The sequence below is a fragment of the Mus caroli genome, chromosome 12, assembly GCF_900094665.2.
Source record: "Mus caroli chromosome 12, CAROLI_EIJ_v1.1, whole genome shotgun sequence".
NCBI lineage: Eukaryota > Metazoa > Chordata > Mammalia > Rodentia > Muridae > Mus > Mus caroli.
The window spans coordinates 5,772,154-5,793,639 of NC_034581.1; positions in this window are offsets into that span (position 1 = coordinate 5,772,154).

The following is a 21,486-nucleotide window of genomic DNA, read 5'->3' on the forward strand; positions in this document are numbered from 1 at the left end:
AACTACCCTTGGGGACTGCTATTTTGAAAGGGGCTCCTTTGTCTTAGCTCAGCCTGGTGTAGCATCCTTTACAGAACACCCCTTCCCTGGCCCATAGGGGCTGAAGTGCTGACCTCCCCTCCCCCAAAGGAGATGTTATTTGGAAACAAAATCATTGTAAATAAAGGGAACAGGAAATCATATTGACTAGAGCAGGCACATTTACATACAGATTTACATACAATGGGACATTTACATACAGCTTAACCCCAGGGGATGCTGAGTGAAGACTAAGCCAGACCAGGTGATCTTAGAGAGGGCTCTGGGCCACCAGCAACCAGAGAGGCTGGGCCAGAGGGAAGCATCTGGAGACACTTTGAGGGTGGCCTTCCAGGTCCCAGGTGGACACCTTGAGGGTGGCCTTCCAGGTCCCAGGAGGACACCTTGAGGGTGGCCTTCCAGGTCCCAGGTGGACACCTTGAGGGTGGCCTTCTAGGTCCCAGGTGGACACCTTGAGGGTGGCCTTCCAGGTCCCAGGCGGAGACTGCAGTCTCTGTTGTTTAGTGCACTATGCTTATGGCTCCCTACATGTCAGTCTGGCAAAGCAGGGCCGGTGCCCAACTCTGACGTCCTCCCTCCCTCCTGGACCTCAGATGTGATCAGCCAGTTCTTTGTCTCCTTATTTGGCCCTCTGGCTGAACAATTCCTCTTTATTTCCCATTCTTCTGAGCCTCATACTATACTCTCTGCCCTACCCTGCCTCGGACTCAAACAGAATCCACTCTTTCAGAAATCTGAATTCTACCAGCTGGCAATCAAGCCGATTAAAGTGTTTTACACCAAAGGGTGAGTGATTAATACCTAGGAGACAGGATTCCAGGGAGATCCCCTGGGACTCCCACAGGGCTCATACCTGTTCAAAAGGAGTTTATTAATGTCAACTTTTTGTTGAACGAAGGAGAGTTTTATAGTGTGAACTTTTATCTCCTAAGTAATCTGTTAGGCATCTCACCTGATTTTCCAAACGAGGGCCAGAGCCCTGGAGTCTTGTGTCTGGACCGGACTAGAGGCCCAGACTAGGTCAGGCTTTTGTCCAGGTGAGGGCCTTCTCTACAGGCCTACCCTGCCTGCAAACCAGTGGAGTCTAGGCCTGGCTTCCCCTTGTTCCTCTCAGGGAGCTCTGGCCACTTCTCAGCCTCTTCCTTGGCTCCACGGGGCTCCACACTAGCCTTGTAAAAGGGTAACTGCTGGCTCTGATTGGCTTCCCTTCAGCCTTTCTGACCAGACAGGTTGCCCCCAGGGATGGACCATGCTGGCTGCCAGACCCAGTTGGCCCCCTGGGAGCAGTGCTGGCTTGAAGTGCTGGTGCCCAGAAAGAGTTGGCCCAGGGCAGGGCTCATGTCTAGTTCTAATGAGCCATGACCTGTGACCGTAAGTTGTGGAGGGCTGCTAAGGGGGTTACAGAGGGACTTGGGAGAAGATGTAGAAGGCAGGGTTGTCATCTAAACAAGATGCCTGGACTTTATCCAAGGGCCTTGAAAAAAGGGCTGGAAGCTGAGGCTCCCACACCAATGATGTACAGAGGCCTGTTTGGCTGTGAAACTGGTAAAGGGTGGGTTGGGAATGGGGTAGACTGGATGGGCTGTCCCGCTCCACAGCCAGTCCCCTTGAGGCCCAGCAGGTCTCTCTGTAGGTCCTGACATTCCTGAGCCTGGATGAAACTTGCAGAGTAATGTCTGTTTCTGCTTTCAGTGTCCCTCAGGCTTGTGCCTGTCTCTATGAGACCCCCAACCAGCCTGGCCAGGTAGGAGCGGCAGGATGCTGTGGATGTTGGAGGAAGAAGGCGAAAGTCTGTCCGGCAATCCCGGGGGTGCTTCCTAGAGGATGTGAAATTTGAGCAGGCTGGACAGGGTAGCCCTGAGCAGCTCCAGGAAGAGGACAGCTGCTCTGTTGAGTTCTAACAGCCTGGGGATATATCACAACCAGCCTTTCTCTCTTCATCAGAGCTATGCGTGGACTTCCAAAGCTCCAAAGATTTCTCTTGGCTTTGCTCATGGGGAATGGGAAGTCTCTGTTCTTGCTGTTCTCCCTGCTAGTGCTAGCCAGGTGTCTAAAATTCCACCATCACATCAGTTGCTCTCTTATCTACCCTTTGAAATGCAGAATTTTCTCCACATCCCTTAAACTACCATCCCTAGAACTCCTCTCCTCACCTACCAAACAGACTGGCCGAAACCCCAGCTTGCTAGGGAATCACACGCTAGCCACTTGAGAAGCCTGAGTGTCTGCCGAGTCCTTGGCTCAGTGACCCCCAAGGCAACCTTTTTGCCAAGAACTGGGCAGGGACAAGATGCCTGTTTCCCAAGAACAATCGGTACACCCGTCTTGTGTGGCTCTCTCATTCCTGTTGTTTCTTGAGGCACTAGTCACTCAGGCTGTTGTTAAAAGCCTTATTTGGAGAGCCTGGCTTCCTGCTATGAAGCATCAGTTGAAGCAGTCAGGCCTGCCAGTTCAGGGACAACGCCACCAGAAACAAACCCTCATTCTGTTTCCCCACAAGCGCTGGGAATTGAAGTATGCTCAGAAATACGATTCATAAATTGATGGACGCTGTTTTCCCTGTCCCTGGGCTTTAATTTCCAGAAACAAAATGTCAGTGTTATGGCTGAAGCCCTCTGAGTTTCAGAAACACATCATAACCCAGAGCTGTTTATGCAGAGTTCATATATTATATGACAAGAGTGGGTTTGAGAGTAACGAAGGGTCACAGCACTGCGGTTACATTGAAACAGGAAGATCTGAGTGTGGGATCCATCCCCCTATTGTTTATATTGCAAACCATGCCCTTATGCTCCCTCCTGGAAAAACACAGGGAGTAATGTTTCTTCTGGAAGCTGGGGCTATGGGCAACCAGCTGCCAGGGTACGCAAGGGGCTGCCATGCAGACCTCCCTCTCTGTTCCTCTCTCTCTCCCTCCCTCTCTCCCTGTCTCTCTCCATCCTCCCCCCTCTCTCTGTGTACACGTGTACATGTGTCTGCAGATGTGTATGTGCGTGTGTGTGTCATCTTTGTGATCAATGAGAGGTAAAACCATCAGATGTGGAAGAAGAAATGGGCTCAACATCTGTCTGCCTCTTCGGTCCAGTGAAAATTTCTGCCTCAGATTCCTCATCTGTGACAAGGGTATACTAAACCCTCATCAAAGGTCACTTGAACACTTCCTGGTCTTCGTGAAGTAAAGGAGACCCAGTCCTAGGGCAGTCAGGATTTTGAAAATGCATTCTGGGACTTCAGGTGGGCCAGATGCTGAACTTGTTTCAAATGGTGTGTGGGTTCTGGAGTCTCCCAGGTCCTGGTGGCTCTCTTTCTTCTTTTCCTTCTTCCAGGTTATAGAGACATTGCATGTGTGCCTGGCAGCTGTGTGGGAAGGTGCTCATTCCTGGCCAGAGATGTTGGAGAACAGCTCCTACAGGGCTTTTACAACCTTGTTTATGAGAGAACAGGAGTCTGATCCCATCTCTTGATGTGATGCTCCAACACTGATAGTAAACCTTCCCTTGTTTCCTTACGGTAGTGTACACAGCTTCGCTGGATGTCCTTTATAAGGAGGAGGAAAAACAACTTATCTGAAATGTCACATCAGGTCCTTCTGGCCTGGGGTGGGCATGGTTCTAGCATGCTTTGCTGGGGAACGAGGCTGAGCAGGATTCCCTGGGAATGGAGTTCACTTCTCCCAGATGCTGGGCTCTTATTACTCCTGTTCACACTAGTATCTACTTTTAAACCTCGAAGGAGCTTCTCAGAGAGGAGTTACATTTGGAAATGGTCAAGAGTAACCTACAGACCATGTGACTTAGGGCTTGCACCCACTTAGCAGAACCTGGAGGCTGCCTTCCCTAGAGGTTCTTTGCCCATGTGAAAAGCTGAACTCAGCCACCTTGGGGCGGGGGGACAGGACAGAGTACTGTGTCCAGAAGATGTGGAAGCTTTGTTAAGTATACCCAGCCTTTCACTGTAGCAAAAGGAACTCACCTCTGCAGACACTGGAGAGAGACTTCCCTGTGGCAAGGACCTGCATGGTGACTCGTTGGAAGGTGTTGTGGTTGGGTTTGGGTAGAACAATACAGAACATTCTAGATTTTTTTTCCCACGCCCTCGATCCATGCCCGTCTTTGGAGCCGCAAGCTTAGCAGATGGGCATGGTAACCACATGTTAAGAAGATCCCACCTTGAGCCCTTTCATCTCCAGACATACTGGCTGGAGTCAGAGGAACAGAAGGAAGGGATTCTGAAGTCATGAGAAGTGACGAGTGGGCCATGATGACAAGCGTGCTTGCACAGCAAGCGTGCAGACTCTCCACCCTTAGTACAGGAGCACCTCTGAGCTGCGTCCTGGGCAGAGAAATGGGAAGTGGACCATCCTCACAGCCGGACTTGCTTCTGTGGTCTGCGGGTCACTGTGGAGGATGCTTTGCAAGGCATAGTTGTGTAAGGACAGCCTGCTTTGCCAGGTGCCACTGGACCCTGCAGCATGCCTCTCTCACAGAATGTGGAGAACCAAGCAATGGGAAATGTTTGTGGTCTTTCTGGAGAGATCACTCTATGGTGGGCTCTTTGGACTCACTGTTGATTTGGGGAAATTTTCCTTTTGTTCCGAGGAAGCATGGAATCTGCATATTACATCCTTACAATAATATCTTGCCATGATATGGGATTTCTGGACCCCCTGGGCATTGGGAAACAGTTGTTTGGCATTAGGTGATAAGTACTCTGCCAATGTTCCCCCAAATGTTCTTGAGGCCAAGCCTCCCCACCTGGCCGACTCTTGCTGCAAGCTGGGCAGTGGTGTCTCCAATACCTCATTCACTTTTTTTTTGGTATGTGGTATTAACTTTAAAAATCATCTTACTATTATTAATGTTGCTTTTTGTGTATGACGCATGTGTGTGCATGTTGATATGCACGGACATGGACACTCTTGCTGTGGTGTGTGTATGGAGGCCAGAGGACCCCTTAGTGCGGTTGGTTCATTCTTTCTACATTCCTGAGCGTCCAAGCTCATGTTCCCATGCCCTTGCTGCAGGCGCCTTTGCCCTCAGAGGCATCTCATTGAACAAGGTCTTGGTAAATATACCAAGCTTGCCTTGAACTCACTATGCAGCTCAGGTTGTCTTTGAACTCATGGGGATTCTCCTGCCTCAGTCTCCTAAATGTTGGGATTGCAAACATGAGCTTCTATGGCAGGTTCCTCACTACTCATTGTTCATTGTCTTTATAGCACTGGGGGCTGAACACAGGGTCTTCTAGGTGCTAGGCAAGTGGTAGAACACACTAGGCTGTACCCACAATCCTATTTATTCTTCATTTTGTGATCCAGTTTTGCTAATTTGCCCAGGCTAGCCTTGAACTCATTCTGCTGCCCAGGCAGGTCTCAAACTTGCATCCCTTTTCCCATCGCAACCTCTGGAGCAGCTGGGACCACAGGACCCACGGTCAGACGAGACTCCCTTTAGTCATCTTTAAAGCTGCCTTGTGTCCAGAGACTGAAGATGGCATGCTGGCCAGGTGTGGACATGGAGTCTGATGTGAGCTCATGGTGATGCTATAGCCTGTTTTCCTGGTGCTCTTTTCATGGGCCCTCACTCCTGTGGGCATGAGAACAGGGAGAGAGAGCAGAGATGCTGGGGCACATCTGTGTCCTGTGAAGGCTGACTCTGACTGTCCCATGCAGCAGGCTCTACCAGGACAGTTTGCAGCGGGAGCTATGGTGAACTGAGTCGGGATACGCACTTTCCTCGGTATGATTGCGTTAACCAACCCAGGGCTCTGACTATCAACAAGGAAGGGGCTGCGGTGAGCCTGGAGAGCCAGTTTTTAAAAAGTTAATACGAAGAAAGGAGACAGATGAAGGAAAGATTTCCCCCTTACTTTTTCTTAAAAGGTAATTTGGACCAAAAAAAAAAAAAAAACCAAAAACAAAACAAAACAAAAAAAAACCAAAAAACCCTCCACCCTTTGAAATGTTGCCAGCAGTGAACAAGTTGGGAGTAGAGAGAGTTCAGAAGTTAGAGCCCTCCTCTGGTTTCAGAAAGGGTTCTTAATGATTCTTTCCCATCATTCAGCAGGAACACATATCCTCGACATTTCTCCAAAATTTGATTTTGTTCTCCATTTCAAGGGGGAAAAATATTGTGAACACTCTGGCCCTGGTTTCCTTGATCAGGGCGATTTCTCAGGAAACAGATGCATTGAGCTAGATTTTCAAGCTGCTTTCAGAGAAGCCGTGTGTCCTCATGCCACAAGGGAACTGCCCATGGCGTGGGCTTCTGGGCTGGGGTCTAGGAGGAACTGCATATAAATTAGATTCAAACATAATTGATATTTAAATCTCTTCCTGGAAATTTGAACTTTGATAGTTTATGTCTCTGCTTAATAGCATATTAAATCATTTTATAATCCTTAACAACTGTTTAATCTTTTCATTGTTGAAAAGTGAGGTAATTGATCTAAGCCATGTTGGAATATGCCAGGAAAAACTTATTTAATATACCACCCTCGCCATGCATTCAGGGCTTCCGGGGGGCCCATATGTGTTTAGGGTGGCCTGTCTCTCCTGCAGTGGGGTCTCACAGAGAGCCTGGGATTGTGGGCTGCTGGGGGTAGTAGGGTGGAGGCTGGAGCCTGGGATTTGGCCTTTAGGCTAGGGTACTGTCGCCGTCTAGGGTTTTGGCTCCTAATTGGGCACTTTTGAAAGCAAGCTCTTCTGGCCAGCAGACTGTTCTAGGATTCTTTACTCTCCAGCAAGGTTGTTTGTGGGACATTTCAGTCCACAGTACTCATGGCTGGGAAGGAGGAAGTGAGTGAGCTAGTGAGCGAGAGAGAGGGTAAGAGAATGAGCAAACTTTGTTGTTCCAGAAAACAAGTGTGCCTTCTCCTTGGGAATGACACCAGAGAATATTTTCTAAATGAAGTATGTTTCCCTTCAGAGATTACAGCATTGGTTGATCAAAGTCCCCTGGAAATAGCTCCTGGCAGCTCTGAGGTTCTCTGTAACTCCTATTCCGCTCAAGCAGGGCATCCCCTGTCCCTAGAACATCGGCGAAATGGCTTGGGAGGTCCCAGGAGCCATGGGTGGGGACAGACAGGTATCCTGTGTGTCCATGATAGCTTTGAAAACCCTGTGACCTAGGGTGGGTTTGGGGCCCTGGGGATGGTTTCATTATCCTCTGTCCAAGTAACGCAATGCAGGCATTGTCTAAACTTACGGCTTTGGCAGTCTTGGTAAGATGGATTGTCGTCAGCTATGTGTCCTGATGTCCTCTGCAGAACTGAAAAAAATGCTTGGACCTTGGGCCCTGGTCCCTTTCTGGTTTAAGTTTAGTTAAAGTCTAGGCAGTCTAAGTGTCTACCTGGCAGCGGGGATGAGTCCCTTCATGTTAATTATTGCTAAGTTAAACGGACTCGTTCCAAACCCTATATACAGCCCTACACATTTGTATACATTTTATATGGTCTATTTCCATTATAAATTGCCCATAAATTAAATACAGATTTTTCTCTGAACATCTTGCAAAAAGGGAACAATTTGTGTGATGCATATTTCTAGTATTGGAGGTGACGTGAATTACAAAGGGAAGGGGAGGGTGGCTCCGTACACCCACTGCCCAACATGGAGGTCATGCGTCTGGGTGAAGGCAACTCGAGTTGTGTGTGAACGGATGGGAGGTGCACCTTCTCTTCCTCCCTTACGGTGGGGAGCTGCACATCGTGATTTAGTGAGAGATGGAGACTGATTGATGTAGACAATCCGGAGTGGAGGCAGAGGAGGACAAGAAAGACAGGGAGGGACATGGTCTGGGGAGAGCTGCATTTGTCTCTAGGATGATGGTAGAGCTGTCTTTTCTGTGAAGTATGTTGTCAGTGTTGAGGACAATAATGTAGTAGGAACCTCAGAGGAAAGTTCAGTCCAGTCCCTCTGCATTTCTGGGTCGCGCTGTGAGTGGCCAGCTGTGGATGCAGCTGGACTCCATGGAACGGTGTCTGACTTGAAGCCTGTTGCATTTGTGTCCTGCCTTTGCCCCTTCAAGGACTTTCTGCTTCCTGCTGCTTTTGCTTTCCTTGCTCTTTGCCCAGGCATCTGCATTTTATTCAGTCGAATGAAATCCCTTTGTCACTGGAATCAGGTACCCCACCAGCCCCCCCCCCCCCCCCCCCCCCCCCCCCCCCCCCCCCCCCCCCCCCCCCCCCCCCCCGTCTCTCTCCTGCTTTGTTTACTTTTACTTTCACTACTTATCTTATAATGTTATTACAAACAATAACCAACTCAGGGTTCATGAGGCAGGAATACCTTCATTTCATGTTCCACCCCAGCACCTGGTATGTACATAACGCTTAATTAAATTTGTCGAATGAATGTATGAATGTGTGTTTATGGGGGTGTAAGTGGACACCATCAGTTACATATTACAGAAGAAAAGATGTTGCAAAAACCTTCTTGAAGTGGGTCATAGCGGTGCCGATCTGTACTACCAGCACATGGGAGACAGAGGCAGGTGGCTCTCTGTAAGTTCAAGGCTGGTCTGGTCTGTATAGCAAGTTCTAAGATTGCCACGATTGCACTGTGCAGCTGAGTCTCAAAACCACTAGAGTTGAGTCATGTAGCAAGAGTAACCCAAGGTTAAAAAAGAGAGAGAGAATCTGAGGCAAAACCAACTTTTTAAAGAAATTGAAAATTTCAGCTAAAGAATGCACTGCTGTCAGGGAAGACGATAGCATGGAAGGATTGTTAGAGATAAGGAAGGAAGCGTCCTGGCAATGAGATGAGGCCATCGAGCCACTTCCTGCCTCGGGATACAAAGGGTTTTAGCGTCACAGAGTCACACCAATTTTTCCTCTTCTCTGTGTAATTCTGTTTAAGATCTTAAGATCATAACATGTTCTAGGCTGAGCTGTCTTAAAATTCAGTGCTCAGACCAGCAAGATGGCTCAGTGGGTCAAGATGCTTGCTGTCAAGTCTGATGATCAGGAACCCACATGATGTATGACCTCCACAGGTGCTATGATATACTTGAGACCACACACACACACACACACAATTAAGAGATTTAGAATACTTTAATGCCCTATAACCTGGTGTTCTTGGTGGTTGCAGTATACCAGGGCTTGGATCACATAGCTCTCAGTGAGGATAAGGAGAGAGACCATTTTAGAATGTGAGTTTCTAGCACACTGCCACCATATTGAGACAGGATAGCTCCTGCACCTCTAGCCTGGAGGGTCCCCATCCTGTGATCTCCAGGGATCCCTTCTCAGTCTACTGGTTGTTTCCCCCAGGGGCCCACAGTGCCCTGATTTGATCTTGTCCACACACAAGATACTCGTTCCTATTATTATTTCCTCCCTGACTCAGGCAGCCATTTCACCATCTGCTCTGTCTTCATCTTACACCAGTGTAAGCACAGGGTCCTCATCACCTCCCACGGGTCAGGATGAATGGTGTCCCAGCCTATCCTTCTAGCCCTATTCACACCATTGCAGGGAGGGCATTTGAAGATCACCTGCAAACTCACCTTCACCTTGGTCAGGATGCCCATGCCTGGCCTCTGTGGTTTAAGAGGCTCTAAGGTGAACAGCACAGTTCCTAGTCTGTCTTACTGGGGGGCTCAGGGAAACTGACACCCTGGGAAAGTTATTCTCATCATATAGACCTGGGGTTTTGAAACTTTTGGTAGACATAGCGTTGGATGCTGGACTCTGGTATACAGGGAAAACTGGAACTGTCTCTGTCTTTGCTTTATTTTGGGGTGAGAGCATGGCGTCAAGATTTGTGTAGGACTTGGGACTTGAGGAGGGACACTGTGTTTCTTTTATTGCAAGGGCACAGAGTGCAGACAAGTTGAGTGACCTCGGACCAGCACCTGACCTCTCTTCCTGCAGCTTTCTTGTCTTGTCTAAAACTCAATGATTAGAATCCCATGTTGGAACATCAGCCATTTTCTTTATGTAGCTCCCTGTTGCTGTTGGATGTCTTAAACTCTACATAGCCATCACCTGGGTTCTAAGAACCTGGAGTGCTAGCTCAGTAGGTGAAGTATTTGTCAGGTAAGCGTGAGGACCTGAGTTGGAGCATCAGAGTCCATGTTAAAAAAAATAAATGAAAGAGCCGGGCAGCATGTGTTTGTAATTCCAGTGCTGAAGGGGGAAAACAGGTGGGGCTCACTGGCTAGACAGCTTAGTCTAATCAGCAAGCCCCAGGTTCTAGACCTCCCCAGACCCTGCCTCAGAAAACAAGGGACTCTGTTTCAGAAAAATAAGGTAGGTAACATCCAAGGAATAACACTAGAAGTTGACAGATGCACACAACTGCATCTCAACACACACACACACACGCACACGCACACGCGCGCACACACACACACGCACACACACATTGAGAAAAGAATTTATGAAAGGCTGCTACATTCGGTGTCTGTTCTCCCTGCTGGGGAGGGTGACTGAAGGCACATGGTATTGGAGGTTCTGTGTCTCTGCCCAAGCCCCCTCTATCTGAGGTTTGGACCCAGGCTTTGCAGAGGAGAACCTGCCTGTCTGGGATGGCGTTTGAAAGACACACAAGGGCTAAGCTCTGCTTAGGCAGGCAGGAGGTGGTAGAGGCTCAGGGGGGATGGATGAGATCTACCCCACTTGGGCTTTATAAATGGCTCGGTGGGGTTCGTTAGAGCTGGGTGGAGAATTCAAGAGAGGGATTTTTATTGACAGTTTACACATAGCTTTTTGTTCAAGACCCCACCATTGCCAGCTGGACATCAGGCTGCTAGCTGTTTCAAGGCCAAGTTCTGGTCTGGAGCAACCCAGACTATGTGAGATTACACCCAGCTGTGGGGATGCTCGCTGTGACTGGGACCTGGGCAGGGAGTCCCGCTCCAGAATCTTACGAAGAAAGGAAACTCTAGCATCCTGTCTTCCTCTGTCCCCATGAGGACTTAGAATTCAGTGCACTGAGGCTAACATGCCCTGTCTTTGAAGCAAGGTCATGATTTTAGGGCCTGCTTTGGACTTTATTAGGGAAGCACGAGGCTCCGAGAAAGCATTGCCTCTGAGGATCTCCTAGTTTTTGAGAGCTGGAGATGAGACCAGGCCTCTTTCCTTACTGCCTGTTGCTGTCCTCCAAGGTCAAGAGGAGTCACAATTAGATCCTGGTTTTGAAGAATCATCTCTGTCTCCCGGAGGCCCTGTGGCTGTAGGGATAGGGTCTTCTCCACACACACTGTATCTGGGCCATCAGCAATCTCCAGTGTATGAATTACCTGCAGCCTCCTTTATAGCACTGACCCACCCTGGTATTAATGATGCCCTGGTACTTCCTCTGAGGTGCCTGGAATTGCACGGGGGCCCCTTGAGCTCTCAGCTCTCACGGCCTCTTTCCTCAGTGTGGTGTATATTCTGGCCTGCGGTAGCAGAACAGCACCGACTGGGGAATGAACAATAGGGCTTTGTTAGCTTCTGGTCTGGAGACTGGAAGTTCACGGTCAAGAGCCATGTTTGGGACATTTTGTTGAATCATTAAATGGCAGAAGACCTCGTGTGGTGAGAGGGAGGGAGGGAGGGAGGAAGGGAGGGAGGGACGGAGGGACGGAGAACCCAAATCTTCCTTTCATCAAAATCTCCCTTAGAGATCATAAACCTTCTCTTGAGATAGTGCTCTCTGCCCTCCTGACTTAACCTCACACTTCTCAGTCCCAATATACTGTGGACAAATGTTGGCAGATACATGCAATCAACGGCAGTGTATAGGGATAGCCCATCTTCTCACACATTTTACTGACGGTATTTGGGATGCTGGGTCTGAGACTCATGTCTGGATTTCATATGCAACCAGATGACTGAACCTAAGGGGTCAGACTGTCTAGTGTCCCACAACATGGCATGAGGTACCGGACGTGAGAGAAGCCCGTGTTACCGCTGTACAACCTCGAGGAAAGTCCTAGAACCCCTGTTTCCCTGGAGCACTGAGGTAATGGGGTGAGTGGGAGAACCCTTGCATTGTGCTGGCCCCTCCTGTGCTCGTGGTTTGTTGACTATGCCCCTTTGAACCATCTCAACACTATTTTGGAATTCTCAATGAGTTTCTAAAATAGCAGACGCATACTTTCCCATTTCATGAGGTACCTGCAGCTTTGTAGCTGATCTGAGTGAGGGAAGATGAGGAGGGGTCAGCAGGGTGAATCTTATGATGGCAAAGTAGCTGCTGGCTGAGAGGAGACATGATGGCTTTGGCATCCATATTTTGTACTCTTGGCAAAGCTTCACTGAACAGCCCTAGGCCCTGCTATCTGTTTCTCTCCCTTTCTCCATACAGGCTCTCGACTCAGTGTTGATCATTAGAGTGCTCAGAACAGGCTCAGTCAGTTGACAGGTCAGCACAGAAAGTCCAGCAGTTTGATAAAAGATTTGTATCCTTGCTCACATCTCCTCTCCATCCACGGGAGAGGGGACGAGAGGGCAAGTTATCTTCTCTGTCAGATCACACAGGGTTCTCAGTGATGGAGGCTCCATGATTTCAGAGCCATGCTGTCTGGACCACACTGTCCGTTTTGATGCTACATTTAGAGAGGAGAATGAAGGAAGAACGCCAAGTGCCCTTTAATGCTACAAGTTGGAAATGACACATATCTCTTCCACTAGTTGCCCACAGTTGGGACCAGAAGAAGAGAAGCAGCAGATATTGGTGAGCTTGGAAAGTCTACGGTGTGGACCTCAGATATTCGAAGGTAAATAAACAGAGAGGAGACAGGGCATGCTTACTGCTTTCAGCTAGGGAGAGATGTAACTTTTGAGTATTGACTGGTTTCCTGATGAGCCCCTGAAGGCAAAGCCTTAGCCAGGCCCCAAATGGCCCTTCTGACAGTGAAAGCTCTTCTTAATCTCCTGTACCTGCCTAAAGCCAACGAACTAGGTGGGTTGGGGATCTGCTGAGGAGTGCAGCCATAGGTTGGTACAGACAAAGGCAGAGTTTAGTCAATGAGGGTGTGCAGTGATGGCTGCCTTTGAGTTTGGTAAGGGTCGAAGTAAGCGTGATTAGTGTGGATTTGATGCATGCCGCTTTACTGTGAGCAATGTTACATTTGTTTTTATGGGTGAATCTACCTCAGCCCTTAGGCATCCAGAATATCCCCTCACTCTGCCCTCTCTATTCCTACTGTGTTGTCTCTCTCTTCTGTAGAGATGGCCAGGAAGGAGCTAGAGAAAAATTAGGGGATGTTCACCTTCATCCATCTCTCCTATTCTAGATCGTGTGGTTGGTTCAGAAACAGTAAAATCACTGTCGCTCACAAGACTGTGATACTCAGTGTGAAGTATTGAAGTACCTATGAGCCAATAGCAAAGGTATTGTCCCTCCCTCCAATAGCAAGGGGGGACATTGTTCTGTTTTCCCCAGTTTCTGAAGCACTGCCTTCTGACCTCAAGCCTCTGGGACTGTGAGTTACTTGCTTGGAGTGCCTGCTTGTCTGTCTCTTTGCTGACAAGCAGACTCATCACCCATTAGCCTCAGAGCAGCCAGCGAATCTGTGAGTTACCTCATTTTGTCCATATTTACATGGCCAAAGCCCGTTGCAGACAAAACACCAATAAAAACCTGGGCCTGGGAAATAAGGCCGCAGAGCAGGAAACCAGGGTTGTTTTCATGGTCCAAAACTTGTGGTTTTTTTTTTTTCTGGCAAAAGAGAAAATGAAATAAGTTTAAAAACAATGTACAGTCCACATTTGATAGCTGTAGAATATGTACGGCCCTCAGCTGCTTCCAACAGATTATTCACCATCTATTTGAGCACTAGCTAGACGCTGACACCACGTCTCCTGGTGGTGACTCAGCCCACCTGGGGCTTTGCCTGGAGCTCTGAAGGATTCCATACCTGAGCCAGCAAGTGTCTCGAGCATGACCTGCCTCTGTGCTCCCTTCCACGACTGGCTCTGAAAGCGGGACATTGCCAAGCTTGCTTGTAGGGCTTTGATCAATCCTTCCGAGGAATGATCTAGCATAGGTGCCACCTGCCCAGGTCTCAGGCCTCACCTTGGGCAAATCTGGACTGAGTGTGGTTTCATCTGTGGGAGAATCCCATGCCATTGCGTTTCGTAGGTTCACAGTCAGGGGCTGCTTGTCCTGTGCTTTGGCCCCACCCTTTATCTTTTACCCCTAGCCCTCCTGAGCAGCGTTTCTTTCCTTCCTGTGTCTTCATGGTTGAATAAATTGTTGGAAGTCACTCCCATCAGGCAGCTAGAGCTCAGTTATCAACACATTGCAGGGTTCTTGATGAGTCTCTTCTCTGAGTCCCCGAGTGTCCTTAGCCCTTGGCTTTTCTCTCTGGAAACAGCAAGAGAAGTTCCAGGAGGAACTTACTTCTCACATAACACTGCATCTACAAAGAGATAAGCTTAAAAGCCACTCTTCAAATTTCCCTTTTTATTTTAATTTTATCTTCCTGTTATTATTGATTATTTATTTAGTCTATTGAAAATAGACTTTCTTCTCATACAATGTATTCTGATTATACTTTCTTCCCCCATCCCTCCCAGGTCTTCCCCACCACCGTCCCTTCTGGATCCACTTCCTTTCTGTTTCTCATTAGAAGAGAACAACTTTCTAAGAAATAACAGACAAATACGATGATATAAAATAGATCAAGAGAGAGCAGAAGCCATCACATCCGAGTTAGAGAGGATGATGTCTTGTTTCATTTCCTGTTGCTGTATAAAATACCTTGACAAAAGGGCCTTGAAGGAGAGAGGGTTTATTTGGCTCATGATTCAAGGTCACAGTCCATCACTGTAGGAAACACAAAATGGCAAGAACTTGAGGCAGCTAGTCGTACCGTAGGCATGGTCACATGCAGAAGGCAGAGAATCAATGCATGCATCATCATTACTGATGCTCAGCTTGGTTTCTCAACTCATATATAGTCTAGGATATTTTACTAGGGAATGGTGCCACTTACAGTGGATTGTCCAACATTAGTTAACCTCATCAAGGTACTTCCCATTCCAGGATGTGCACTGCACAGAGGCTACCCTGATCTAGGCAATGTCTCACTGAGACTCTCTCTACATTGTGGGAAGTTGAAAGTATGAAGTAACCAATCATCACAGGTGAGTCAGGGAGAACACTGCCTACTTGACTCATAGTCAACCCTGAGTACTTCTTAAAGGGCTCTGTGTTCCCCCATCAAGCGTAGTCTGAAAAAGCACCAAGGAAGCTTACCTCTAAGCAACCGTTGTTAGGATTTTGAGGATCTTATCCAGATCTCAAAACAAAACAAAACAACAAAACAAACAACCCAGCATAAAACCAAGAAGGTGACAGAATGTTTGCTCCTCAGATGTAAGAAGGAAGGCAGCAGAATGGAGAGTGTCTTCATGGAAATAGCTTCTTTCTCCTGTGCGATTTAGAGTTCTGCTTGGTGACTACTTGGCTGCTTACATTCCCTGGGACTTTCCTTGATAGCTGTGCAGTTGATTCAGGCCTTCACAGGGCCCATCTCCTTTGGGTAACCTTTCCACACACCAGAGGTAACCATGGGAGCCAGGGGAGCCTTGGTCCTCAATGACCTTATGACAAAAACCACATTGAGGGTACGTTAGCAAGGATTTCCAACCTCTTTGCAGAGATCACTAAGCTCCCACCCAGGAATGGCTAACTAGGGAAGATGGAAGTTGGGCAAGGAGAAGATCCTGACCCGTGGTATCCAGCAAGTCATGGTAGTTCTCTTTAAGTTCTAGGCTCATCAGGCAGTGGCCATTGTCCGAATAGTTCATAGAGGCTGATTAATAGGCATTTGTAGAGATAATTAAAGGGTCGATTGGGGGAAATAGGAAAACAGATACCTATACAATGGAAGACCATCACCAAAGGGCAGAAATTTACAAATCCTGCTTATTGACAATATTGGCGTGGTGCCCCTGGCTTCTGCTATACAAGGACTGATGAAACTAGATGCCCTTCTGTGCCCACGTCATTCTTCAACCTTTCCGAGTACCCCTCTCCAACCCTGGCACAGAGGTCTCAGACCGTTTCAAGGAAAGATGCCCCACTTTTGTTCTGATGGGTTCCTCGGCAAAACAACTTTCTTTGTTTCAGGAAAGCTACCTTCTTCCTGCCCAATGAGCCTGCTGGGGGTGGGGGGGATCAGTCTGGGGAAATCTCCGCTGTTAATGGTGTGGAGACCGATTGGACAGAGATGTGTGCACCCTGGGAGGCCCAGCCTGGAATGCTTCACTTGCAGGCGCCAATTTCAGGTGGCCCCCTGCGGGTAGCCTAGTTTCCTCAGTGGGTCAGTGCTGTGGAGCTTGCCTTGTGGGGTTCGCAGTGACAGTGAGTTTCCATTTCTGGGTTGGGAAGGGAGACCAGGTATTTTTAGCTTGACTTTTCCTGGATGGAGAGTTGCAGCTAAGTTTTTTGGTTTTTTTTGTTTTGTTTTGTTTTTTTAATTTTGGATGGAGAATGGATGAAAGTCACACTTGGCCCGAAGAAAGGACCCCATAAAAACACCAAGACCCATAGTGTGTGACATGAAGGGTGTGAATCTGTTTAACGTCTTTCACCTTTGATAGGCACTCTAGTGGACTTGGAAACACTTGGGTCTTGAAAGGACTTTGAAACCATTCCCTTTCATCCCTCTCCACCAGAGTAAGGCATTGCTACTGTGATCTCTGTCAGAGGTCCATCCACTGTTAGGTCTGACTCGAAATCACAATCTTTTGAGCTAGGTAGCTCTGAGCTCAGAAACATCTCATAACTTGAAATGTGGTGTACATACAGTATTAGGATACCCCTAGGATCCTCTGAGAGCTTGGGTAGTCCCAGGTCCCGACACCTGCCTGATCATTTCAGAACCTACAAACAGCAGAGATCCTTCCCACTCACCCTACCCTCAGTCATACCTGGTGCTGCGTGATGCTGTCAAACAGATACTCCTGACCTCTTCTCAGGGAGGGCCTCCGTGGATAGTAAATAAAGAGGAGTCTCCCATTGATGTCGTTGTCTTGGCAAGGACAGGGACTTCTGGGGAAGGTCAAGTAGGTTTGGAGTTCTGGCAATTATGAGTCTCTGTGCATTCCCTGGAATGTTGGGTACCACAGGAGCCGTAGGTCCCCAGCAACAAACACACTGCCAGCCTCTGGAATGGCCATTCAATCGAGACTAGAATTCTGAAGAAGCAAGCAGGCCATTGGTCTAGAAGCAGCCAAGCCTGTGCACTGAGATAGAAGAAGATTGGAGTAAAAGTGGCAGGGTAGGTATTTATTAAGCTCCTCTTCATGTTGGATTCTTTTATTCTTCTAGTGTCTCATTTGATTGTCATCTCACCACATGGGCTATAGAATTTTTATTTTACCAGTAAGGTTTCTAGTCCTAGTCTCTGAAGACTTTTAGTGCAGTGGACTTTGGGCTGGAATCAAGGTTGCCAGTCACCTATTCTTTGTTTGCTGGAGCAGCTGAGTGTGAGTTGGACAGGTGCTTTTTTCTCCGGACCTCCATTTCCCACTTGAAAAACAAGGTATTGGATTCCATGCCTCTTAGAGCATTTTTCTGTTACCTCCCCACAACCCCCAGGGTGCTCCTGTGAGTGAATATAGGTGGGTGATGATGAACAGGCAAGCAGCAAGCCTCCCCTTTTTCTGGATAGCAGCATACTCTAGAATTTACTGGTTTGTGTGTTGGGGAACAGTGACTGGGTTTGGCTTTGTGTGCTTTAATTATTGGCATGTTTTCCAACCAGATAATGTTTTCCAACCCATCTTCCCTGTTGACACAAAGCCCCCTTCCTGAGAGAGGTTTCTTTCAGGAATGCCCAACGGGGTTACACTTCAGTGTTCATACGGGTCTTCTGGGTTGTCAGTGTGGGGCACAGACAAAATTCTCAAGAGCCCTGGAGTATCCTTTAAATCACCCACATTACATCCCTGGGATAGTCACTGAACTGACCTGACCAGGAGTATGTGGCATCTGGCTGGGCATCTGTGGTAAGGTGCTCCTAGCCAGAACAGATGATTCATTGCTCTACTCAAAAGGTAGGTAATGGGATCTGATGGACTGATGGAGAAAAGACATTATTCTGAGGACACTTTGGTTGGAAAATGTGCTTTTGGTGCTGAGCTCTGCTGGTTTCTGTCTTTGCTGACTTTGTAAAAGTGTCTGAAGAATGTCTATCAGGTCAGGAAGGAGACTGCCAATCATTTGGCCCCAACCCTACTTTTGCTTCACAGAGTTAATCATTCAATAGTCACTCCCAGATGGAATTTTCTGGTGTCTTCAAAGGGCTTTGCACCCTTTCTGTATGTCCAAAGGCTTTGACTTCATGGCATATATATACAATACATATATGCATATATATGGTGCATGCATGGCAGCTTCAAACTTTTACAGTGCAGAGTCTCTGTGAACTCAGACTGTCCTCTGCATACAGATGGGCCGTGGTGAGCATACATCATTTGCTTTCTCTCTGTATCCACACTTGGGAATAGAAAAGTCAATAATTCTTATCATAAATAAATGTTTTTTTATGATGATAAATCCTAAGAGAAAGTGTGTGTGTGTGTGTGTGTGTGTGTGTGTGTGTAGATGACATAAACAGGTTGTCTACATTGTCATCCATTCCTTTGGTCACACAAGTGTGTCCATCACTCCTGAGCTGAGTGTGAGGATTCCATTTGGATTTTGACTGAGAACGTTACATATCACCACATCTATCACATGTGATCTTCTGTGGGAGATGGAACCAAGCACAAAGAGCTCCGTGGAGGGGCGGTGCTTGTGATGCTGTTCCAGGACGTCTCTCCTGGCTCCCAGCCAGCCCAGAATTGAAGGGAAAGAAAGGACTTTGGAAAGGCCCTCACCCATTGGCTATTCAATATGTCTAAAAGGGCACCAGTTTGATGAATGTTTAGTAAATCAAGACCATGTGGCCAGCCCCCACCCCCCACCCCCAAGATGCTCCCACTTTAAGCAATTGCAGGGTGGGAAGCACTGTTGGCAATCAGCCCAAAGCATCTCTGACTTCTCTTTTCTCCTTGTTCTTCATTTCTCACATCTGAGGAAGGCAGACAGTTCAATTTTAACTGTGGTTTCCTGACTCCCAGAGCAAGAACATCTCTTTCCATTACCTGGAAGTAGCATTATCCCTGGAGTGAGAGCTGGAAAATTTAGTCTCCTGAGGATTGGGGCATGGGGTCAGGGAAGAAAAGATCATATTTTAAAAATCTTTTCACATTTACTTTTTAGTGTACATTTGTGGGTGTATCATGGCCTGCGTGGAAGGCAGAGCACAACTTGTGGGAGCTAGTTTTCTTCTGCTTGGTGGATTCTGGGGGTTGAACTCAGGTATTCAGGCATGGTAGCAAGTACTGTTACACACTGAGCTGTCTTTCTAGGCCCCAGGACCATATTTTATGCTTGCAGTGGCTCTGATGATGTGGGCCTTGGGATGAGTTCCTGAAGCCTAGAGAAGCAGGAAGACAAGCTCAGATTTTGCCTACCTACCAGCATAGGATTCTGAGCCAGAGCCATCTACTTCCAACATGGGATTCCTTTTATTGAGCTGTCTGAGATGTGATTTAATGTTGGATCAAGTTTAGCTCAAAGAATATCAATCTTGAGGAAGAAGAAGACGACCAGACTCTAGAACCAAGCAAGGGATCTCTGGGATAATGCAAATAAGAGAAATAGCCCTTTTATGTTTGTCTGTTTGTTTTTATACAGGCTCTTCATATTTGGCCCAAGCTGTCCTGGAACTTATTATGTCCAGGCTGAACTCACAGAAATCCTCCTGCCTCTGCCTCTGAGTGCTGGTGTTAAAGGTGTGTGCAATACACCCATAATCTGAATTATTAATTGAGGAAAGAAAGTGCAGTGCACTATGAGAGGAATAGGCTTATTAAAACATGAAAAAACTATAGGATTTTGGTTCTAGAAATTGGAGTGTGTGTGAGTCTGAAAGCATATGACTCAAACCTGGAGTACTAAGACCACATTTTAACCAACTAGCATGTCTATTTTCTTCACTGGGGAGGAAGGCTGCAGTGGTCTTGTTCTATGCTGGCTCATATCATAGTGAATATTGGAAACTGGTGCTGATGTTGGGGCCATGATTGTTAGCACACAGATCTTGCCTTTGAATAATTACCTGGGAGTACAGTCGAACTTGATAGTGAAGAGCTAGCATCATGAACTTACAAATATGCTTGACTTTTCTACATTGTACCCCATCCTCTAGCAAAGGAAGTGGGCAGCACCGTAGACTCCTGGGTTTAAGTTTGAAACCCTGTAAGTTTCTTTCCATTGATCACTGAAGCATTTCCTTTCCTCCCCAGGGTACATCTTCCCTGTCAATTGATAACAATAGCATCTCTCACCCTACTGGTTACCCAGGGCAAGCTCCTTTGGTTTGTCTCTCCAGCTTGCTTTCCCCTGTTTTTCTGAGCTCTACATTTTAAGGGCATGGCTCCTTCTCTGTGTCAATCTAGTGGTCTTGGAGGAGATTGTCAGTGATACTCACTTTCCCCACCCCCATAACCATAATGAGATCAATATACTTATTCTAGTCCCATGGCCACAATCATTTTTCTTTTTTTAAATTTTTTATTAGATATTTTCTTCATTTACATTTCAAATTCTATCCCAAAAGTCACCTATACCCTTTCCCAGCCCGGATCCCCTACCCACCCACTCCCACTTCTTGGCCCTGGCGTTTCCCTGTACTGGGGCATATAAAGTTTGCAAGACCAAGGGACCTCTCTTCCCAGTGATGGCCAACTAGGCCATCTTCTGCTACATATGCAGCTAGAGACACGAGCTCTGGGGGGTACTGGTTTGTCACGCACTCTGGTCGAGTCAGTTTGACAAGCCGAGAGGCTTAAAAGCTACTCTCGAGGCAAAAGAGTTTCACAGAAACTCACTCCTGGAGTTTGGCGTTCTCTCTAACCCATACATTAATTTTTCATTCCCGAGTTAGTCTAGTGTATAGATCTACGTGCTCTCTTTTAGTATTATCTTATTATAAGTGCCTTTTAAGATTGAATTTTGACATAGTTAAAGCCTTAGTGTTCCAACAGTCCTAGAACATCCTTAAACAACTTGAAATTTAGTAAGAATGTAAAAGCTAAGTCACTCTCTTACACAGGAATTTCCATCACTAAGGAAGAAGGAAGTTTCAGACCAAAGGAGAAACTAGAATAGATACTTAAAACTATAGCGGAGTTAAACCCATACAATAAACTAAAATAGGAACTATGGCAAGGGCACGAAGCCCTTGACCCTGGCTTCCAAGATTAAGTGAATCTTGGGTAGAGCCCTTGTTGATCCCAGTTGTTAACAATGAATTCTTTCCCAGGTGGTTCCCCTTAAACCTTCTGTGTTTACATTCCTCTGTTTTCTGTAAGAATCCAGTAACCTCTTTGTACCTTGCGGGTATGTCACCCAACTTCCTTATTGTCTTCTGCATAAAAAGTCTGATGCTC